At 57.2% G+C, this 23,320-nt stretch overlaps 1 protein-coding gene across 1 annotated transcript in view; it reads left to right on the top strand.

Annotated features, from left to right (window-relative positions):
* The first annotated feature begins 590 nt into the window (after positions 1-590).
* Positions 591-23,320, top strand: part of ZNF423 (zinc finger protein 423) — a 327,441-nt gene continuing 304,711 nt past the window's right edge. Inside the window, exon 1 of the mRNA XM_062176600.1 lies at positions 591-625. The gene's annotated coding sequence lies outside the window, so the exon portion shown is untranslated. The remainder of the gene's footprint in view (positions 626-23,320) is intronic.

The following is a 23,320-nucleotide window of genomic DNA, read 5'->3' as shown; positions in this document are numbered from 1 at the left end:
TGAGACCCTGAGACTCCAGCCCCGTTCCCCCTCCTCAGATGGGTTCATTGTGAGCTCCGCACCGGGCTGCGTGGCCGGACGCCTGCAAACTTTGCACAAAAATCCGGCAAGGGGCGGAGGAGGAGGAGAAGGAGGAGGAGGGCGAGGGTGGCGGTGGGGTGGGGGAGGGAGGGAGGGGGCCGCAGGGGCCGGGGGCCGGCGGGGGGTGGGGAGGAGGAGGGGGGCGGCTTTTTTTTTTTTTTTTTTTTTGCATAACTCGGCTCGGCCGAGTGGCCTCCGGACTCCCCGCGCCGCTGGGACCGCCGCTGGGACCGGGAGCCCCCGGCTGCCGCATTGCAACAGGCAGGGCCCCGGCGCGCCCCCCGGGCCTCCCCCCGCCCCCGAGCGGCCTCGGCCGGCCCGGGCCGCCCCCCCCAGGGAGGCCGCCCCAGACCTGCGGTCCGCTCCCCACGGCCGCCGACCCGGCTGCAAAAAAAAAAGTTTCCGAAAGGCAGGCGGAGAAGGGGGAGAAGGGCGGCCCGGAGCGGCGGGGGGCGGCGGGGGGAGCCGGCCGCGCAGGGCGACGGAGCGCCCGGAGCCCCGGACATGTCCAGGCGGAAGCAGGCGAAGCCGCGCTCGGTGAAAGGTGAGCGAGCAAGGCCCGGCGGAGGCGCGAGCGGGCGGGGAGGGAGGGAGCGAGGGAGGAGGGACCGGCGAGCGGGCGGGCGGCCGGGGACCGCGCGAGCAAGCCGAGAGGAGGAGGAGGCGGCGGCGGAGGCGGAGGCGGAGGAGGGGGAGGAGGCGGCCGGGCGCGAGAGGCGGAGGCGGCCGAGGGGGCACGCCGCGGACACCCTGCCCGCCCCGGACCCTCTGCGGCCCGGCGCCGCGCCCGCCGGGGACCCCGGCCTGGGGGCGCCGCGAGGGGCCCGCGCCGCCGCTCCCTCCGTGCGGGCCCGGGGCCCGCGTGGCCAATCAAGGGGTGCGGGCCCGACTTGGCGGGGATTGCGAATCGCGGCGGCGGCGGCGGCGGCGGGAGGAAGGAAGAGGCGGCAAGGACGGGCGCCGGGGAGGCCGCAGCTCCGAGGTTGCCGTCGCCTGCTTTCTCCGGCCTCCGCCTGGTGCCCCGGGACGCGGAGCGCGGCGGTCGCTGCTTGCGCGCGCCCCAGCCCTGGCCCCGGCCGCCCGGCGCCCCCTCCCCGCCTCTGCCCAGGCCGCGCTCTGCGCCCGGGCCCCCGCACTTCCTGCCTCCTCCGCCGAGGCCAACCGGGCAGGGAGCCTCCGCCAGGAGTTCATTGTCTGCGCCGCGCCGGCGGGACGAGGGTCTCTAGGGGAGCGCAGCGGTCGCCGTGCGCGCCTTTCTGCGCCTAGTGCCGGGGCCTCGACCCCTGGCGCTCGCACCCTGGACACCCAGGCCAGCTTCCTGTCGCGGGTCCCCGGGGTGCGCACGTTTCTGCGGGGACACGCACGCGCTCCCCCCCCCCCCCCCCCCGGCTTTGCTCTCCCTTTCCACCGCGCGCCCCCGGCTCCTCTGGGAGCAGAGGCCCCGGAGAGAGGCCGCGCTGGGTCACGGAGCCCCTCCCCTGCCCTGGTCTTCCCGCATACTGGCCTCTGCGGGCCTCGCCTGCGGCTTTGTCCCGACTCCAGCCCCTCGGGTGGGTGCCCGGCCACCCCGCCGCGCTGGAGGACGTTTGGGGAGCACGGGCTGAGAGCAGCCGTGTCTCTGGGAGCCAGAAGTCCCGAGGCCCTTGTCCTCTCCCCACTCCCCCGATGACCTCTGGCCGTAGCCCAGTTCTGCTCTGAAAAGTTCATTTCCTGGAGGCCTGCGCGGGAAGGCGCTGGGGCCCCGCTCCCTTTCCTGCCTTCCTCGCTCCTGGCTGGAACGGCCGTGTCTGAGTCTGGCTGGGAGGGTGGTGAGACACCCGCCATCTCCTGGAGCCCTGGAGGAGAGACCCTCCCCTTCACCTTCTAACAACCCGGTGCAACCTCAGCAGCAGGCTGGCCCCAGCTCTTTTTCCTTGAGAGAAGTTGGTTCTGTTCCCTTACCCTGGCTGCTGCTGGCTGGATCCCGGACAGCCTGCCCTGGTGCATGGAACCCCCGGGGACTGGGGATGCAGGGCGTCTGATGGATGGCTGGGGACCCTGGCCGGTGGAGAGATGCCCCCGGGAGAGAACAGGCAGGCAGGACCAGTGTTTTGCCCTTTTGCCCGACAGAAGGGCTTGGGATCATGTTTGATTTCTCTTCTCTATCCCTGCCTCACTTAAAGTGGCCCAGAAGAAGATGTAGAATTGGAATTTCTGGTGTGCAAACCATTGTCTTTTCCTCGGGCAGTCACCTTTGAGTTGAATGTACACCTGGGAGGAGGTTTTTCATAAGGGTGCGATGCGGGTTCACCTGTGACCCTGTTCCAGGTCCCCCTGTCCTGCTCTTGGACACTGCAAGCCGAGGTAGGGTTGCCGCTGAACAGATGGGTGGGTGTTTCTGAGTTGCTTGAACTGATTTTTCTAAGACCACTGTAGGCCACTGAGAAGGACACAAGAGTTCGTCTTCCGCCTTGTATGAAAGGAGACTTGAAGTGACTCGGAATGTGCACGGGTGTGTGGGTGCTACACAAGACAGCAAGGTGGGAACAGGACCGGTGAGGGCATTTTGAGAGGAGTTTGTAAGTACCAGCCACATGAGACCCATCTGCCCCTGGGAGTCCTGGACCCCATTTTTTCTCACCAGGGTTGTTTGCATCCCCCCAGAGCTGGCTCCAGCCCTGTCTCTCTAGCCGTTTTGCCTTGGATTCCATTTACTGGTGTGAATGGGGTGGCCATGGGGTCGCTGTTCAAGGGAGGAATTAGGAGAGGAGATCATTTGAATAGATAAGACTTGCAGCAGGTGAGGGATTTAGTGCCTTTCAAGCACTGCTCCCTCTACTCAGAAGTACGCGGCCGAGTGTGGACAGCTGCACAGCGAGTGTTTGAAACGACAAGGTCTTCACCTTTAAAGATGCTTGAAGGTGCTTCTCAAGGAACAGCGGTGCCTTGTGCGTTTTATTTTATTTTGTTTTGCCTCCACTGCTGTGTGTCAGAGCTGATGTGGAGGCATTGTGGACTTCCCCAGCTTGCCTGTAATTCGTAATTGATCTCGGAAATGAGCAAGCCCGTACGTAGCAGGAAGGAAAGACAGAAATACAACAATTTCCAGTGGATGCTTAGAATGGAGGATTTGAAAGCACAGCCGTTGCTGCTTTGAAAAAATCAAACAGCCCTCCCCGGGGGGTCTCACTTCTCACTCGCGAACCCAGCCTCCCTTCTGGAGTGGGGTCACTTGTTCCCCTGGGATGTTTGGACTTCTTTGGAAAGCTCACAGGGAAGACACCTAGCACCCGGGAAAGGGGGTCAGGGCAGTCGGGCAGGAGGGAGAAGAGTCTCATTGGTTTTCAAAAGCCTTGTGATTTTGTAAAAAAACAAAACAAAAACAAAAACACAAAACACCACCCAGCAAACCCATGAATGTTACAAAAGTCACATTCGCTCTCTGATTTTCCTTCCCCGCACGGCTCTCCCCTTTTTTGTTTCCTGCCGGCGCGGTGTGGTTGGATGATCGCTTCCCCGTGATGATTCTGGCCTCATTCTCAGGCTCTCTTGCGCTCACTGATGGTATTTCCGCGGCCGGTGATGTCAGGTGGGTGGGTAACAATCACCCAGCGGTTCCCTCTGTCACTCAACTGTTCACTGAGCGGCTTCCTGGCATCCCTGCAACAGTCTCCATTTACCTGGAAATGAGTACCTGTTTTTTTTCCCCCCAAGCCTCTGCTTAAAACTTTGGAATCATTTGTAACACTGTTGGTTTTTTATTTTCATCCATGAACTGTCTGTTAATTACAGTTTTTAATGTTAATTTGCACTCTGGCTGTGTCCACGTACACCCCACCCCAAATCCAAAACTACCCCCAGCGACTTCTCGGTGCACCCCGCTTCTTTGTCTTTCTCTCCTGCCAGCCCGTTGCTCCTCAAAAGTCCATCTGATAAATTTGGTGGTCTAGGGACTTGGGAGCAGTAGTTCGCCACTGCGTGTGTTTCCATGGAAATAATTGAGATGTGATGAATAGAGGCGTTCTGAGGTTACAGGTTTCTTGATTCAGCTGAGACCACATACAAGTGTAAATTGTGGAGATTTGTTTGGCTAAATGTGCATGATCTTGTAGGAAGGGCAAAACAAATCCTTTATAGGTTCTCCAGCTTTCTGTGTAGATGGGGTAGCTGACGTTTAAGCCTCAGATTTAATCCCCTCCTCAGTGAAGTTACGGAGTCCCAGCTTTGGAACGCTCGTGTCATTCTAGAAAACCTCCTTTCTATGTAGTAAGTGCTGTTTAGATTCTTACAGCTGTTTCCTTGCAAAAACTTAACAAGCAATAACATAAGATAACGATGTCAGGGGGATCCTGCTACACGTTTAACCAGAAGGTGCTTCGTGTGCTTTGATAATGAAAGGTGCAAAACGCCGGTGACTTTATGGCCCTGAAGTCATTCCCAGGAACCAGCCGGCCCTGGCAGTGTTGTGGCACGTGACAGCATGTTAGCGGGGCGGGGGGGGGGGCAGGCCTGGGGGAGACTGGAGCAGGCATCCTGAGTATGGGGTTCCTAGCTCTTGAGTACAGGGTTCCTAGCTGCAGACGGAAGGCTGCGAATCTGATTCATTCCACTAGAAAGTTGCAATAATTGCTGTATCGGTAGCCAACTCGTACGCTCGCTCATGGCTGTGGAATTCTTCCCCTGATGTAGGATTTAATAGTCTGGCAATTAGATGCATTGATTTCTCCTAACTGTTCATTTGGATGTGTAAACGAAAGGAGCCCGCCACTGAGACTGCCTGGCTCTTGGAAAGAAGCCGGCTTAGGTGTTGGTAGTGGGAGGGTAGGAGTGTTCAGCGCAGCGCTGGCCCCAGTCCCCTCCTCTTTTGTTGAGTTCTGCCCCTGTTGCCATGGGACGGAAGGCCGCGTGTGGCGGTGGACGGCGGCAGCGGCCAGGTCTGTCGGGAGCTACAAGCATCCTCTGCTTGTAGTCCCGCAGTCCCTCGTTGAGGGAGACTGGCCTCGGTTGCACTTTTTTGGCTGATGATCTGTTGGGACAGGAGAGACAAGTCACAAGGTGCCTTGGCTGTCCCCGTGCCTCCTTCACAGCAGTCTGGGACTTGGAGCCACTAGGCCAGTGGCTCCATCACGCCTGCCATGACTAGGTGTGGGGCGTGGGGTCTGGGGGCTGAGTGACTTGAGTGACTTAGAAGTGTGCAGACCGTGAGCGCTCCTGAACTTGGGCCCCTCTACCTTCCTCCAAGTGTCACTGACTTGGGATAGGCAGGCAGAGAGGGTGGCTGGATTTCCTGGTTGCCCAGGGTTTTGCCCAGGTGGGTGAGTGGATGTAGTTAACTGTTTGACAGAGGTGACATGGGCGTGTTGGGGATGGATGCTGTGGTCCATCAGATTAAGCCGCTGCTTGGGATGACGGCATCCCTGCATTTTAGCCTGCATCCTGTATGTTAAATGCTTGGGACTGAGTCCCGGCACCTCTGCTTCTGATCCAGTTTGGTGCTAAGGCATCCCGGACGGCAGCAGGTGATCGCTGAAGTACTTGGACCCCTGAAAACTATGTGGGAGTTCCTGGCTCCTGGCTTCAGCCTGGCCCAGCCGTTGCTGATGTGGACATTTGGGGGAGTGAACCAATGAAAGGAAGATTCATATTCATATTCATATTCATTCTCTCTCTCTCTCTGCTGGTCGCTGGCTGAAGCAGTTCCAGCTGTCTCCATGGCACACTGGTGTTTGCAGTGTTAGCTTTACATCCTGAGAACATTGGCGATCCACATAGCTGAGGGCCTGGGGTACCGAGGCTAGCTGGGAAAACCCCGAGACGCCTTAGTGGGTGAATTTGACTGCAAGGGCTTCAACTTACCAGGCCATTTTGTGCACAGGCGCGTTAGCTGGCCATCAGAGTCGTTTTGTACCCGAAATGGACCAGCAAAGCCTGGATTGGTTCTCTCCTGCTTGGAGTTTTCCGGGCTGGTTGTCAGCCTCCCTCAGCCTCTGCGGGCGAGGCGGGGAGAGAAGTGAATGGGAGAAACTTTTGATTCATAGCTCACCTGCCAGGAGCGGTGGCAGCCAACGATTGGGGTTGTACGCTCAGTAAATAAAAATACTCTACCCCTTTCAAGGACTGCCAATTAGCTGATTGCTCTGTGCGGCTGTCTTTAACAAGAATGCTGTTTTACCTATCTCCTTGTACAAAGGTTTGATTTTTAATGTCTTGTGAAAAGGATTCTCTTTGTCTTGATTGATGTCAGGAATAAAAGCATGATGGTAATATCCCTTTGAAAGCTATTGTATTGTCAGCCCTGGCTGACAGCGGGAGGGCCTCCCAGCGTTATAGATTAGCGCTGTGAAAACACTGACATTTTCTTTGTTATGGGGCTGTTGTTCTACTTGCAAAGTCAATTACACAATGTTGGAGCTCAGTTACCCAGTTCACTTTGGAAGTAGCAATGTCTTTCATGCTCCTCTTAAAGATATAATTTTCCTTTGTTGTTGTTGTGGTGTTGTGTTTTCTTCCTTTCTTCCGTTTTTAACCTGCCTCCCCCCAACCCCGGGTTGCCTCCCTCCCGCACCCCCAGGCCTCCCCGAGAGTCTCAGTCCCAGAACATGTTAGCTAGGCAAACACACTCGGGGTTCAATTGTGACAAGTCCAATTCAAAGATTGCCACATCATTATCTCCGAATTCTTCTGCTCATTCACATTTCAGTGGCTCCTTATTGATGCTGCGACTGCAGCAGCCAAGATACATAACAAACCCATCCAAGGACTTACAGTGTGGATCATCTCTGATCAAGCGTGGGGTTCTCTGGGTTGGGGGGCCGTTGAGGCTGGCAGGTCCAGAGTTTTCTTTCTTTTTGGTTTTTGTTTTGTTCTGGAGACTGCAACCCAGGCTGAACCAGGTTGCTGGGTTGGGGGAACCTCCCGCCAAGAGTTTTTTGGTGGCAGAAGCTTTCTTGCGTGTTCAGTGCTTGTAGGCTGGGGCTGTGGAGTCCCTGGTCGCGGTGAGGTCAGGGGAGCATTGAGGGCTCTGTCTGTCCATCCCGCACTCCCCGCCATTGCAGATGCAGCCAGTCCAGCTTGATGGGGCGCCTTTGGACTCAGGAGGAATTTGGGTTTTTATCTAAGTGTGTGACATCTTGCAGCTGGAAGGGGGACAGCTTTAAAGTGTGCAAACCCCACAATGACCAGGGTGGATTCTTTTTTTTCTTATGCTATCCCCTGCTACCACCACTCCCCCCACCCCAGCACTGCCTTCACCCGAAACCCACCGTGGTTCTGTGCGCTGGGAAGGCAGTGGCCCGGCCCGGCACTCGCTGGAGAACTCAGTGCGAGAGAACGCACTGCCGCCGCCAGATGACAGGGATCCATCAGCAAACTCGGTCCGAGGACACTAATTGTGGGCCCCCGAAGTTATTACTGTGAACCACCAGACAAGAGCCTGTGCCCGCCTGCAATTTGTCAGGACTAATTTTGTTTTTCTCCAATAATTGAAAATTAATGTCTTGAAGTGAAAGCAGATGTTCATGTCATCTTCTGAATTGGGATATAAAATGGGGCTCTGTGGATGTGCTCGCTAATTTAACAGCCATTTCCCTCTCCTGGATAATGGGGGTGCTGGGGCTGACACCCCTCTGAAGACCAGGGCCTCGGGGCTGGGGGGTGTGTGGGTGGAGCTTGCTGTGCTCCTCGCGTGTTCATTCTGGAGGGAGAACACGTCAGTGAAACTATTTGCCTGGGCTCTGGAACCGGGAGGAATATGCACTTGCCCAAGAACAGGTGCGGAGGTAATTTTCCCAGGTGAGGGAAACCTGGGCTGGGGCACAGTGGCTTCCTACAGGTGAGTAGGTCCCCGGCTAATGTGCTCAGCACCATCCCATACAGCAAGGCTGGTTGAAGTGGCAGGTTCGGAGGCGGGCTTTTGGCCTCGTGGTTAATGTCCCACAGCAGAGGGCATGAGTTCAATTCCTGGCTCTGGCCCCTGACTCCAGCTTCCTCTGTTCATGCAAACCCTGGGAGGCAGCAGTGATGGCTCAAGTGATCGGGTTCCTGCCACCTGTGTGCGTGACCTGAATTGATTTCCTTGCTCCCAGCTTTGACTTGGCCTAGACCTGGCCATTGTGGGCATTCAGGGAGTGAATCAGCAGATGGGAGAGTGCTTTCTCTTTTTCAAAAAAAAAAAAAAAAAAAAAAAAGTTCCTGAGCCCAGATCCTGGAGCTACTTGCCTGACTGGCCCTTTAAAAAAATATTGTAGCTAAATGCCTGTTCCATGAAATTCACCATCGTGACCATCTGTTTTTTAGAATTTATTTATTTGAAAGACAGCGACACACACACACACACACAGAATCTTCCATCCATGGATTTACTCCTCAAATACCCACAGCAGTTGGGACTGGGCCAGGCTGAAGCCAGGAGCCAGGAACTCCATCCTAGTCTCCTACATGAATGATGGCCCCAAGCACTCGGGCCATTCTCCACCTCAGGTGCATTAGGAGGGAGCTGGGTCAAAAGTGGAGCAGCCGGGACTTGAACTGGTGCCCACATGGGATGTGGATGTCACAAGCAGTGCCACAGCATCGGCCCCCAAGGTGACAACTTTTAAGTGGTTTTCAGCCTTGACACGTTGGTGAGCAGCTGTGACCACCACTTCTCATTTTCAGCTAACAGCCGAGGGGGGGTGTGTTGGGGTCTGAAGCCCTCACCCCTCCCAGGAGTCCATCAGTTCCAGCGTCCATTTACCAGGTGGACGTGGGGAACAGAGGCCCAAGAGAGGGCGTGGCTCTGAGAGCTGCTGGATCTTCCCCTTGCTGCAGTGTGAGAGATGGATGAGGCAGGTGTGCCCAAGGCTAGGGCAGAGCCGGAAGATTAGGCTGTTCAGGACCAGTGGGCAGGGGCCCGGGGGCAGGGCAGGAGGGTGCTTAGGCGTTGTTGAGTAATCTGGTGGCAGTCTCAGGGTCAGTGCCTCTGCCTGCTCTCCATGGGGCACTGTTGTTTTGGGGACTGAACCTGGATGGATGTGCACTCCATGGTCCTGGTGGGTCAGAGTCCCTGTGGTCTCCACACCTGCCCACCAGGACCCAGACAGCGTCCCCTGCCCACCAGCCCTGCACCCTTCAGGCTGGTTTGTCCGTGACGGGACGAGGGGAGGAGCTGCTGAAGCTGCCGTGGCTTCCAGTCCTAGCACGCTTGCTCTGTGTGTCTGCTGTGGTGTTGGGTCATAGCGCGCTCGCTCTGTGTGTCTGCCGTGGCGTCCGGTCCTAAAACGCTCACTCTGTGTGTCTGCTATGGCCTCCGGTCCTAGCGCGCTCACTCTGTGTGTCTGCTATGGCCTCCGGTCCTAGCGCGCTCACTCTGTGTGTCTGCCGTGGTGTCTGGTCCTAACACGCTCACCCTGTCTGTCTGCTGGGCTTGCAGACACTCTCACTGTCCTCCTCTGTGAGGGTGCCAGGAAAACTTTTTCTCCTCTTGCTTTCTCTGTAATTGAAATCCGCCCTTTCGCTACCTGGGCATGAATTATTTTTTGCTGCGTTGTCATTCCCTGTCCTGCTGTGCGGTTTATCTCTTCTGTTGATCCTAATTAAATAAAACATACTGCTCACCTAACTCCTGTTGCACTGCATTTTACCTGCCTGAAGGCAGAGTGATGGCCATCTGGGCTTGGTTAGGGAGTAGGGCACTGCTGGATAAGGCAGCCGGGGCTGGGAGATTAGGCAGGTGTACCCCTGGCTCGAGTGCTGGGAGACCTTGGAGCCGCCAGTAACATACTGTGTAGTGTATTTCTGAGTCCTGAGCAAGAGATGTGTTGTTGTCCCTAGCCCCTCGACGCTGCAGATTTGAAACTGGGGAGAGGAGAGTTGGTAGCTCCAGAGGATCCCCGGGGAGCAAGTGAGGGAGGAGAGCAGCTCCCAGAGGGGAAGAGATGGAAAGAGGGGGCGGGCTGCCATGGGCGGGTGCTGGAGGCAGCCAGGTGTGCGAGCGCTGGGATCTCTGGCTGTCGGCAAGCAGCACACATGATCTTGGGACCCAGGACAGTCTTTGCGCATGCCCTGTGCCCTTTGGGGAGCGAGGGGCCAGCCGGGGGCCTGGCATGCGGTTTGGGGAGCCTCTGACCCGGAGGAGCTACAGCTGCGCACCTCTCAGAATGTTGGAAAGGAACCTTGACGGTTGCCTCATGCAAGCTTGTTGGCGTAAGTTTGCAGCCTGTGTGCGCCCCCTCTGCCTCTCCCGGAGCTTGAAACCTCTGGGGCCCGCCTGTGTGTGTTCAGCTTCAGTTTCACCTGCTAAGCTGCGGTCTGCCTCCTGCCACTGAGGTGTCTTGAGGTGCATTGCTCCCCAGTCCACCTCCTGGGCCATACACACAGGGTCCCTCAGGTCCAGCGTTGCCCTGCAGGGAATTGGCACTGCTTGTCCTGCCCCTCTTAGCGGGGGAAGGGTCTGGTCGCATGGGTTGTGGTCCCTAGTGGGCTTCAGGGACCCCATGCTCTTGCAGAGAGGACCCCAGTGTGTGCTTCTTGGTAAAACTGTGCTAATTGAATGAGGAAATGTGTACATTGTCGAGGGAGTAAATGGGTGAACACATGAATGGAACAACACATGAATGAGTGAGCAGGGAGTGAATGAGTGAGTGGGTGAATTGATAGGGAGCACGGACTATTTTAAGGCTGGAGTAGGGCTTGGGCTCGCAGCTGGCATCAGCATCTGATGCCTCCTCCACCCACTGTCCCACCTCCCGGTGCTGTGTGAAGGACAAAATAAATGGGATTGGAATTAAAAATAAGCTTATTTTGGAGCAAATGTTTTGAAATGCATGTATACAAGGGAGTCTTCGAAAAGTTCATGGAAAATGTATTATGAAAATCTGTGCATGGATTGTAAGTTTTTCAGCACCACAATAAGCTCTTCTATAAACTTTGTGGCCAGCTGCTCCAATTGGAGTTCAGTTGCAGCTGTAACTTTTGGAGGGATTCAGACCTGCGTTTCTCTTTTTCTTTCTTTTTTTTTTTAAGCTTTATTTTATTTATTTGAAAGGCAGGGTTAGAGAGAGAGAGAGAGGGAAAGAGAGAGAGCCTCCATCTGCTGGTTCTTTCCTCAGATGTCCACAATGGCCAGGGCTGCGCCAGGCTGAAGCCAGGAGCCAAGAATTCCATCCAGGTCTCCCATGTGGGTGGCAGGGGCCCAACACTTGGGCCATCTTCCACTGCTTTTCCCAGGCCATTAGCAGGGAGTTGGATTAGAAGTGGAGCAGCTGGGACACGAACCAGCACTCATGGGATGCCAGTGGTGCAGGCAGTGGCTTAACCTACTACGCCACAGTGCTGCCTCTAAACTCATTTTTTAATTCCATGAACTTTTGAAGTACCCTTGTGATTTTTTTTTTAAGATTTATTTATTTGAAAGACAGCGTGACAGAGAGAGGAAGAGAGATTTTTCATGTATTGGGTTATTCTGCAAATAAACAGCTGTAATGGCCAGGGCTGGGCCCTGCCAAAGTGTGGAGCTGGGAACTCCATCCAAATCTCCCATGTTGGGGCAGGGGCCCAGGTACTTGGGCCATCTTCCACTGCTTTCCAAGGTGCATTAGCAGGGAGCTGGATTGGAAGTGGAATAGTGGGGCTGGTGCTGTGGCATAGTGGGTAAAGCTGCTGCCTGTGACATTGGCATCCCATATGAGTGCTGGTTCCAGTCCTGGCTGCTCCATTTCTGATCCAGCTCCCTGTTAATGTGCCTGGGAAATCAGTGGAAGATCATCCAAGTGCTTGGGCCCCTGCCACCCATGTAGGAGACCCGGGAGAAGCTCCTGGCTCCTGGCTTCGGTTTGGCCCAGCTCTGGCTGTTGTGGCCATTGTGAACCAGTTGGATGGAAAAAAATCTTTCTTCTTCCTCTCTATCTGTGATTGTCTTTCAAATGAATAACATAAATCTTTAAGAAAAAAAAGTGGAACAGCTGGGAACTCATTGTGCCACAACACCAGGCCCCCACCCTTGTGATGCTATTGAGGGGTTGAGGGCTCTCGGCCCCTGGGCCTCCTTGGGTTGGGAATGGCTTGTACCCATTCTGCCCTCATTCTGAGTTGTTTGTGCTATGAGATTGTGGCTTCCCATTTTTTTATTTTTATTTTTTTTTAAATATTTTTTTCAAAAGATTTTCTTTATTTATTTGAGATGCAGAGTTGCAGAGAGAGGGAGACACACAGAGAAAGGTTTTTCCATCCGCTGGTTCATTCCCCAAATGGCCGCTGTTGCTGTAGCTGGGCCTATCTGAAACCAGGGACCAGGAGCTTCTTCTAGGTTTCTCATGCAGGTGCAGGGGCCCAAGTGCTTGGGCCATCTTCTAAACTGCTTTCCCAGGCCATAGCAGGGAGCTGGATTGAAAGTGGAGCAGCTGGGACATGACCTGGTGCTCCTATGCGATGCCGGTGTTGCAGGCGGATGCTTAACCACTGCACTACGGTGATGATCCCTAAAGATTTTTTTTTTTTTTTATTTTGAAGGAGTTACAGAGAAAGAGAGAGAGAGAGACTGAGAGAGAGAGAGAGAGAGAGAGAGAGAGAGATCTTCCATCTGTTGGTTCACTGTCCAGATGGCTGCAATGGCCAGCACTGGGCCAGGTGGAAGCCAGGAGCCAGGAGCTTCTTTCTGGTCTCCTACATGGGTGGCAGGGGCCCAGGCACTTGGACCATCTTCAGCTGCTTTTCCCAGGTGCACTAGCAGGGAGCTGGATCGGAAGTGGAGCAGCCAGGACAAGGAACCAATGGCCAGATGGGATGCTGGCATCGAAGGTGGAGGCTTTACCCGCTGCACTGCAACACCAGCCCCTTTTTTTCATTCTCAACATACAAATACTTTAATCGATACATAGTATCCTACATGTTTATGGACACTGTGACATTTCAATACATGTGTACAATCTGTAGTGTTCAGATCAGGGTATGTGGCATGTCTAGCGCTTTGTTCAAATATCATTTCTTTGTGTGGAGAATGTTCAAAATTCTCTGGCCTAGCCATTTTGTAATAGCCAACGAACTGGCCAGCCGCAGCTGCCTGCTCTGCTGTACAACACGAGCTGCTATTCCCCTTATCCGGCTGCACCCCGTGAGGAGCTGCTGTCTGTCCAAGGCTTTGTGCCACGCCTTGTGCTGCCCGTGTACAACACGGCTTTTACGATGATGAAAGCAATATGGATATTTATTCTACACCTGATCTTCACCAAAAGGCCCAGAAGCGACGCAATATGGATATTTATACCGATTTTAAGTGAAAGGGGGTATCTGAATAAATGCCCCCTCCTGCCCCAGAGCTGCTGGCCTGCTTGGCTGGCCCTGTGTGGTCAGGACTCTGCAGGTCCGCCACCACTGAGCAGCCTTCATGACTCTCTTCGTTTTCAGGGAGGGTTTGCCCCAGGAATAGCATGAGGAGAGAGGGGTGAGCTCAACAGAAGTTGGCAGGAGGACAGAATGGGGGGTGCTGCCAAGGGAGCCTGCAGCCGCTCTGGGAGGAAGAGAAAGACCCCTCCTCCCTGACGATTTTTCCCGGGGTGGGATTAGCTGTGCTCTGTGATCTTGGGCAGGACGGTTCCCTTGCTGGGCCTCAGTTTCCCTGCCTGTGGAATGGGATGGAATTAGTTGGATTTGTTACATGTCTTAGGTGATCTAGGATTTTAATTCCCAGAATGTAAGAAGGGGAACGCCCAGGAAACTCCGGCTTTAAAATAATTCAGGCTAGGAAGATCTTGTTGTGCTTTCCAAGTTACTTTTAGTTTTAAATTACTTTCATTTATTTGAAAGGCAGACACAGAGACAGAGCCTGACAGAGCTCTCCCATCTATTGGTTCACTCCTCAGTTGCCCATAACAGCAAGACCTGGGCCAGGCCTGAGAGACACGCGCCCAGAACCCAATCCGGCTCTTCCACCTGGGTGGCAGGAGCCCAAGGGCTTGGGCCATCACCTGCTGCCTCCCCGTGTGTGCATTAGTGGGGGGCTGGACTCAGATAGGGGTCAGGACTCGAACCCAGGCACTGTAGTATAGGATGCCGTTGTTCCAAGTAACATCCTAACCACTGCACCAGATGGCCTGGCCCTCAATTTCTATTCAACCTGCCCAGGCCCCAGAGCCAGTGGATCAGAAGAGCCTACCCCAGGGAATCCTTTACAGGGCTGTGGCGTCCTGTCTCCCTGGTTGTTGTGAAGGCTGAGTAGAAGGGCAGACAGAGAAGCAGCCTCCGGGCTGGGCAGCGACGTCCCTGCCTTCTCGGGTGTCTGAGAGTCACAGGGGGCCGTAGGCTGCTGTTCGCTCTCAGCCAATGCTGTCCTTGGCTCCTTGGGCTCCAGGGGGCTCTGCCAAGCATTGTTGGAGCGGGTTCTCTGGCTGCTTCTCAGCCTGGGGAGGATGTGGGCAGAGAACGGCCAGGCCACACGCCTGCCCGGCCCGAGCCAGCAGGTCCGGTTCCCGGGGAGGACGCAGAGGGGCGGTCATGACCCCGCACCCGTGCCAGGCCCTGCCTGCAGCTCTTCCCACCTGTTCCTGCACGTGTTCTCCCCCCAGCCCTCTGATTCATCTCAGTTTTATGGAGGTACAGACTGAGGCTCCGAACTACCTTGCCCAAGGTCACTCGGCTGGAAGTAGCCGAGCTGGGACTGGAGGCCAGGCCTTGTCTAGCTGCAGAGCCCGAGTCGGCAAGCAGTACCAGTCTTGGAAACTGCCAGAGAAGGCAGAAGGCAGCAGAGAGCCGCAGCCTCCTCCGGGGGCTGCAGAAATCCCGGTTCCAGGCTGAGAGATGGCCAGAAGTGACGGCGCCGGAATGAGTCCCTGCTCCCCACCCATCTGTAGGTGGCTGCCTTTTGTCTGTCCACAGTCACATCTTAAGAACAGTGCAGCACACACCGAAAGGATAATTTCACCCCGCTCCTTCCCCAGAGGTGAGCGCTGTGATCCGCGGTTAACGTTCCCCAAATCTCTATGGCGCATTTATACAAAAGCATTCGTATGTACACCTACACTCGAGGGAATGCACGCGCGGGTAGAACCCTCCGCTGCTTGCCCGCACCGTCCCTGCTTGCTGGTTTCATGAGTTTCCAATCTTGGTTGCTCGTTAAAGAGATGCCATTGCCTGAGCCCTTCCACGGATCACATAATCCAGACCTTCGAGGATGGAACGCCAGGTCTGTGTTTTTAAAAGCTTCTTCCTGAGTAATTAAAAAAAAAAAAAAACCCAACTTCTGTAATTCCATTTTCCTTGAACTTAAAACAATTTATTAGAGAGAGAGAAAGAGAGACAGAGAGAGAGAGAGCGAGCAGACAGCCCCTACTTGCTGATTCATCTGCCAAATGCCCACACCAGCCCTTGCTGGGCCAGGGCTGGAGCCGGGAACTGAAAATACAATCCAGGTCTCCCGTGCGGGTGGCAGGAACTCAACTACTTGAGCCAACATCGCTGCCTCCCAGGGCCTAGAGTCAGGAGCCGGAGCCGGGGATCGAACCCTGGCACTCTGATGTTGGGAGCTGGGCTCGCTCCCAGGTATGTTGAATGCTCAGCCAGGGATAAGACGCATCAGGGCAGGAGGTAGCTCCTCCAGGAGAGCAGCAGGACTTCTGTGAATGGATGTTGGCCGACATTTGGTTGGTTGAGTTTTTTATACTGTTACAAACAATGACACGGGGGGAGGGTGTCCTCATCCACAAATCCTTGTGTGCTTGTTGGAGTATTTCCTAGGCTGGCTTCCTAGGAGCAGAGTTGTTGGGTCCCAGGACATTTTCTTGAAAAACTTGAGATGCCTGCAAGCTGCCCTCCCCAGGCCGTGCCACTCGCCCTGCACAGTCCCGCGTGAGTGCTGCTCTCTCCTCCTCCTTCCTTGCCCACTGCTGAGGTGTTCTTCCTCTTTGTTTCTGGTTTCTTCTCTTTCCTTCCATTTTTCTTTTGGCCAATCTGGCAGGCGAGAAATTACACAGGGCTCTCGTTTGGAGTTCCTTAATTATTAGTGAAGTTAACAGTTGCTCATCTGCCTATGAACTTTCAAAAAAGATTGATTTCTTTATTTGAAAGGCAAGAGTTACAGGGTGGGGATCTTCCATCCGCTGGTTCACTCCCCAAGTGACCACAGCAGTTGGAGCTGGGCCAGGCTGAAGCCAGGAACCAGGAACGCCAGCTGGGTCTCCACGTGGGTAGCAGGGAGCCCAGCCCTTGAGCTGTCTGCTGCCTCCAAGGATGCATGAGCTCCAGGGAGCTGGATCAGAGGAGGAGTAGCTGGGCGGCTGGTACAGGATGCAGGCGTCTGAAGCACGCCGTGCCATGCCTGCTGCAGAACTTACCTTATGATTCCACTTTCCATGAACTACCCTTTTGTAGATGGTCCAACTTGTCAGATCTCTCGGGGGAGGAAGGTGCCGGGGGGTAGCTTGCTGCTACCACTGACCCAAACTAGGGAAGAAGCTGGGACCCTCCCCACCCAGCTCCTGGAGTGTGTGTGTGTTGGGGGGGGGGTTCTGAGCAGCCAGATCTGGGCTCCCATCCCAGCAAACACCCCAGCCCCATTATCCTTGTCTTGTTATTGGTGAACTGGGAGAGGGTGAGATCTCAAGTGAGAATGTGCTTTGTGAAACTGAAATGCCCACGTGGAGGGGAGAGAGTTGTTTGCTTCGGTGGGATTCGTCGCACTGGAGCAGCCTAACTGTGCCATTCTCGCTTTTCCTTGCCCATTCATTTGTGCCCCGCATCCAGAAGACGATGCTGCAGAAGATGAGGAGGAAAAAGCTGAGATTTTAAGCTGTCACCTGCCGGGTGCCGCTCCCCACCCCTTCTGGGGACACCTGCTTGTGCATTCCTCCTCATGTCCCTCCTCCCCACCCTACCAGAGGACTGCCTTTCCCAAGGGGCTCACTGGCCAGGCACAGGGAAGGGGCTGGGCAGGACAGCCTAAGCCCTAAAAGGGTGTTCATGTGCACATGCGCGTGCACACATGTGAGCGTCCCTGGGTGTGCGTGTACTAGTGTAGGCGTTTGTATGTGTGCTCGAGCATGTACCCATATGTGTACATGTGTGCATCTGTGCATGTATGTACATGCGTGGGGCTGGTGGGGAGAGCCTCATCATGGCTTTCCCGACAGACCCTGAGGACAGGGTAAGAGAGAGATGCACGAGTGGTAGACTTGCTCATGAATGTGCTTTCTGTCCATTCATTCAGATATTTTTTTGGAGCTTCTGCTCTGCTGAACAGTGTGCTAGGCCTGATCCTGTATAGCGAGCAAGGAGCAGCCCTTTCTTCTAAGATCCACTTGGACCATTTCTAAAGCTGTGGTCACAGGGTGGGAAATGAGTTTATGTTGGTGTTTCCCAAAATGTGTTCCAGGATTTTGTTGATGTTCCAACAAAGAAATAAAAAATATTGCTGTGGCCAAATGCGTTTGGCAAACATTGGATTAAATGGAGTTAAACATTTTGAAAACCTTTAGGGCTTCGGAGCGCCTTTAACATGCTAATGCGGGCTCTGTCAGAGGTGGGATCGTGTGTGGTTTCCAGACCTACTCATCTCTGGTCATGAGATCCTCTTGGCTGGGCACAGGTTGGGGTTTCAGTGCTTTTAGGATCTACTGTCCTCACCTGCTGTTCATGTTTTTTCCTTCAGCTCACCTGTGTATTGAGCACCTACTATGTGCCAGGCGCTGTTCAAGGTGCTGAAGCCACCGCGGTGAACAGACCTAAGTTTAATCTCGTGGGAGGAGGGGCCGTCTACAAGTGCAGGAGTCAGTGAGGGCCTCAGGGCAGCGAGTCCTGGGAGAGGGAGCCCTGGCTGGGTACTCTGGTTTCTGTGGCTTGGGGTGAGAAGGCAGTTCAACAGCTTCTGGGCCCAGGCTGTTTCCGTGTGACCCTCACAACTGAGGGCTCAGGGCAGGACGCGGCCCCCGGTGCCCAGGATGTAAGCACTGCCCCTGGCAGAGTCCCTTGCCTGTCCCACCACCACCCTGTCCCCAGCCCCTGGCACTGGACCCACATTCCCGCCCACACCTGACAGATGGAGAAATGCAGGGGGGGGTCCCACAGCCGCGGCCACGGAGCTCTGGCCCTATGTCCGACCCTCTTCCCCGAGAGGCTGGTGGGGTGGACAGAGCCCTGGGTGCGGGGACAGCAGAGCTGCCCGGCCGGAAAGTGGGATGGGGGTTCCTCGGGCCGTGCTGGAGCCGGCTGTAGTGGTTGGGTCCTGGGAGACCAGGAGTACCCGGGTGGGATTGGGCCAATGGGAAAGTGGTGGGGGAGGGGTAAGGGCCAAGCGTCAGGGGGAAGAAATCGGGGTGGGGAAGGCTGCTGAGGCAGGGGGCGGGGGTGGGGGGAGCGCTTGGGAACGCAGCCCCTCCCGGCCCTTGTCTGCCCGCTCCGCGGGGCGGCCCCGGGACCCCTTTGAGGCGGCGGTCCTGGGAACGCGTCGGGCCGCCCCCCGCGCGGGAGGGCTCCATGGCTGCGGCGCAATAACTCAGGGCCAGGTTTGGGCACAAAGCGGCCGCGGCAGGGGGCTGGCTGGGAAGGCGCAGGCTGCGCCGCTCGCTCGCGCTGCCCGGGTGGGGCCCGGCTTGTTCCGCTCCGCGGGCCGCCCGCCTGCCGCTCGGAGTCTGGCGGCCCGGGACTCCCGGGGTCCGGGCCCAGCGCTGGGGGCGGCGGCAGCGGCGTCGGGCGCGCAGCGGGGTGCCGGCGCTGGGTGGGCAGCAGGGGCCCTCACGGACCAGATGCGCGCCTGGGGGAGCCGGGGCCCCGCACAGGGCCATCCTCGAGCCCCGAATAATAAAAAATAAATGTCACCGACTGCTGCTTCCTAGGTGCTGGACACTGTTCTGAGCGCTTTACACTCAGTTCATTCATGCTCCCCCTGCAAGGCAGGAACCCGGTGATCCTCCTGGATTTACACAGGAGGAAACAGAGGCACGGGGAGGTGAAATAAACTGCCCAGTGCCCCACAGCTGGAACTGGGCAGGATCTGCAGGAGGGCCCTGTGGCCCCAGAGCTCAGCCCCTGCCCTGTGCCTGGGCAGGTGTGGGTGGACCAGGCACATGCATGTGGGGTGCAGTTTTATGGCACGTGCTCAAGAAATGACAGCCCGAAGATTTTCCGCCCAGATCTGAGTCACTTAAGGCTCCCTTATTCATTCATGGGGTGGGTGCCTTCTGCTCCATTCATTCCTGGCGTGGATATTTCTGTCCTAGGCGTGAGGCCCCAGCTCGGCTCTCTGATTCCAGCGCTTTTATTAGCTGGGACCCAGACAGGCAACGAAGAGGAAGCAGGAGCAACCCAGGGTAGTTTCTCACATAGACAGGGTGCCCTGCCTGGGTTAGCCAGGTTCTCCCGGGACAGCTGCTGAGGCAGGCGCCTTTGGTCCCCTCTGGCTCTGAACTCATTCCCCAGGGCTGCGTTCCCCAGCCTGGGCCCAGCCCTGCATGGGAAAGGAGGGAAAGGGAAAGACTGTGACCCATGCCCTGACCTGATCTGGGGGCCTTTTGGGTGGGGGTGTCTGGAGGGTCCGGGGCCATTGCTGCAGGAAGCCTGGAAGGGCTGCAGCGTGCACGAAGGGAGTTGCGGGGGGGGGGCAGTGGAGGGGGCGGCCAGCTGGTGCGTGCATATACAGTCCAGGGCGCCCCCTGGACCTTGAACCTAAACGACCCTGCAGCACTGCACAACCTTTGGGTACTGTGCAGGTACAGAGGGGCTCACTGGCACCCCCTGGTACCCAGGGAAGAGGTTGGGGGTGGGGGTTGTGTTCCCTCTTGTTTGGAAAGGGGAGGCCCAGGGGAAGCAATGACCTTGCTGTGACTCAGCGCAGCTCATGTGTGGCGGAGCCTGGGGCTATGGTCATGTGGTCTGCTCCCAAGATCTCCTTGTCGCATGGAGGAGCGGCCCCTGACCCCAGCAGCTCCCTGTGCACACACTGGGGCTGGAGGTGGAGGGGAGATGCCGACGTCGGGGCCGTGCCTCTGCCTCCCAGAGCCTGGTTTTCCAACCTGAGCTGCCAGACACTGAGCTGCCCTCATCCAGCTGCCCTCATCTGCATCTATAAGGCAGTCTGAGTTGGGTGTCTGAGTGAGCTTCCGGCTGAACCCCCTGCCTCCCTTGGCCCAAGGTACCCATTGCTCAGGCTCTCCCTGGAGAACGTAGAGGCCTGTGGTGGTTGTCAAGAGTCTGTGCTTAGTTTTTTTTTTTTTTTTTAAGATTTATGTATTTGAAAGTCAGAGTTACACAGAGAGCGGAGAGGCAGAGAGAGAGAGGTCTTCCTTCCGATGGTTCACTCCCCAGATGGCCACAATGGCTGGAGCTGTGCCGATCAGAAGCCAGGAGCCAGGAGCTTCTTGCTGGTCTCCCACGTGGGTGCAGGGTCCCAAGGACTTGGGCCATCCTCCACTGCTTTCCCCGGGCCATAGCTTGTTTTCCTGCTTACATGTGCTGGACCAGGCCAGGTCTGTGCCGGAGCCTCCCCATGCATCCTGCCCTGCCCTGTTTTATCAGGGACTTCCAGGTCTGCTCCTCCCCATGGACTAGGTTCAGGCTGTGCAGAAGGGACCAGCGCATTTATCTGTAGCATTTCCGAGGCTTACTGTGTGCCCACCACACACTTCCTGCTTTATACACTGGTAACTGTTACGTTCACCCTGCAGGTAAGGCATCTTTGAGGATCAGCCTGAAGTCCAAGGTCCCACGTCCCTGGTGCCAGGCCGCCTACTGGGAGCCAGCACCATCCTAGCTCCCTTCCCCGAAGGGCTCCCGATGGACTCGGAAACACTTGGTAGCCCTTGAGGCTGGTGACACCGTGTTGCCACTGAGGACCCCGCTGCTAGCCAAGGCCACCCCAGCCCCACCCCTTGGCTGGGGCCTGCTCCTGAGGCTCACCCAGGGGACAGGCCAGGTCTCGGGACATCGGGACTGTGCCTGCTTCCTGGTTTCTTGGGAGCTGCACACCCAGCAAGGCCCCTCTGTTCTGCAAGGTGGGAGGTGGGAGGCCTTTGCTGCAAGAATGCTCCCTGTGTGCCCCTCCTCCCTCCACCCCTGCCCTACCCGGAGGCCCCAGGAGCCCAGCTGGTTCAGCCAGCAATTTTGGATATGGTGGTTGGGGGTGGGTGGCCTTGCTCAGGAGTTCAAAGCAGGGCCCTGTCCTCTGGGACTCTCTCTGTCTCCACCAAAACTGCCCCTTGGGCCCAGGGCCTGTTCTGTAAGCCTGCGTTTTCTTCCTGGGCAACATTTTCCCCCAATCTCCAATCCCGGGGTGTAGGCTCCCTGGGGGGCCTGGTTTCCAGCCTGCCCTTCCTCTGGTCTCCGGTCTGGCTGAGCAGTCCTGAGCAGCAGTCCCCCCTCCCCCGCAGAAACTTGCTTCCCGGGCACTGGACCCTCTGCAGTCTCTGCCCTCCTCCCACTCTGGTGCTGGCTTCCTGGATCCCAGGGACCCTGGAGGTTTCTGGGCCATATCGAGTTGCTTGGGTGGTGGTTTCCTTTTTTTTGGCCATGCCGGGTGGGGGAGCTAGGACAGAGGCAGTGATTGGGCCAGGGCCAGCCAGGGTGGAGGCTGACCACCCACCCCTGTCTCCCCTGACCCCTACCACTGAGGGACTGGGCCCAGATTCCCCTCCTGGCTGCTGGCAGCCCCATTTGGCACTTCCTGCCTCCCTGCCTTTCCTTTTGCATGGGGCTCCCCAAGGATACCCCTGGGGGATGTGGGGCCCACTCCAACCCTTCTCCCTGCTGACCAGGGCCTGACTTGGCCCGGCACCACCACAGTCCTGCTGAGCCTGGGTCCAGGAAGGGGTCAGCCGGACTGCTTCCCACCCCCCACCCTGAACCCCCTCCCGGCTGGACAGCTGGGCTCCAGCTGGGCCTACCTCCAGGTCTGAGCCTGAGGGCTGCAGGCGGCTGAGTGCGCCTTGCAGACCCCTTGGCTGGGAGCCAGTGGAGTGTGGGGCTCTAGAAGAGGCCAGGGAGAGAGGGGACCCCAAGTCAGGGATGGGCAGAAGTGAAGCCAGGGCTAAGGTCCTCCTGGAGTTAATTCTGGGGCCATTTTGAGGACCCCTGTGTCCTGAGCAGCAGCTCCTGGGCTCCGCCCCAGCCCCCAGGCCCACTGCACACATGGTTTTGCTTTTCCAGGCGCCCTCCCTCCCTCCCTCCATCCCCTCCCCCCGGGTGCCTTCTCTGGCTCCTTGGGCCCCTCCCCCAGTCCTCCTGGGCCCCCTCCTTCCTCCTTGACCCACTTTAGTCCCCTGTTGCTGGGGGAGGGGAGCGTGCAGCCGGCGGCTCTGATCCTGGCTGCCTCCCCCAGGATCCCTTGGGGCGGGCTCTGGATGGAGCCAGCAGGCTGAGCCGGCCCGGCCCCAGGGACTGGCACACGGCGTGCTCCGAGTGGCAGGCTCCCTGCCCCCTCCATGGACAGACAGTTCTGGACAGCTGCCCCTGCCTGGGCCCCTGGGAGGCCCTGCCAGGACCAGGCTCTGGTTTCGCGGCCCCAGGGAGCCCTGGCTGCACAGGTCCCTCCTACCACCTCAGACTCCCTGCCTAGCACACTTCCCGGCCTCAGCCCCTTTCTTCCCCGACATCCCTGCTGGGGAGGCTGGAGCTGGGGTCAGAGTACACAGCGCCGCCGCCGCGGTGAATCTGTGATTCGAGGAACTCTCCCTGCACTCCGAGGGACGGGAGGGGCCTGGAAGGGAGTGCCGCCTCCACCGGGCACCTTGGTCCTGCACACTTCCGGCTCCCGGCTGGCACAACGCTGGGAACACTCTCCAGATCTCTGTGTCACACATGAAGCCACTGAGGCACAAGGAGGGGAGTGGCTTGCTTGGGCCACACAGGCAGTACGCGGGACCACAGGGGTTTGTGTCTCGCCAGGCCTGTTGATGAGTTTTCATCCCTTTCACATTCCCAGATCCATCCTGCCTCTGGGGCCAACGCTCCCGGGACTGCCACTCGGCCCTCCTCTTCCTCCTGTGTCTCCCTCTGGGGGCCATTCACTCTGTCCTGTTTGGGTCTCCTGCCCCTTGTCCCCCCCAGCCCCTCGTCCCCCCCAGCCCCTCTTGCCTGTGACTTGCTGTGGGAAGCCTGGATCAGAGTCCTGTGCTCCAGGGGCCTGACCCTCGCGCCACTCTGGGTGCAGGCTGGGTCCCGGCTTGCAGTGCTGCCACCTACAGGGGTCTCCAGCAGCCTGGGCTTTCCACATACGCTCCCTGCCCACCCTGCTGTCCAGCCCACTGAGCCCTGTGCACCCCCAGCCCGCCTCCCCTCCTGGGCTCCCCCAGCACTTGTGAAATCG

The sequence above is a fragment of the Lepus europaeus genome, chromosome 19 (assembly GCF_033115175.1).
Source record: "Lepus europaeus isolate LE1 chromosome 19, mLepTim1.pri, whole genome shotgun sequence".
Taxonomy (NCBI): domain Eukaryota; kingdom Metazoa; phylum Chordata; class Mammalia; order Lagomorpha; family Leporidae; genus Lepus; species Lepus europaeus.
Note: the sequence above shows the minus strand (reverse complement) of the source record. Positions and strands in the feature narration are given on the sequence as shown.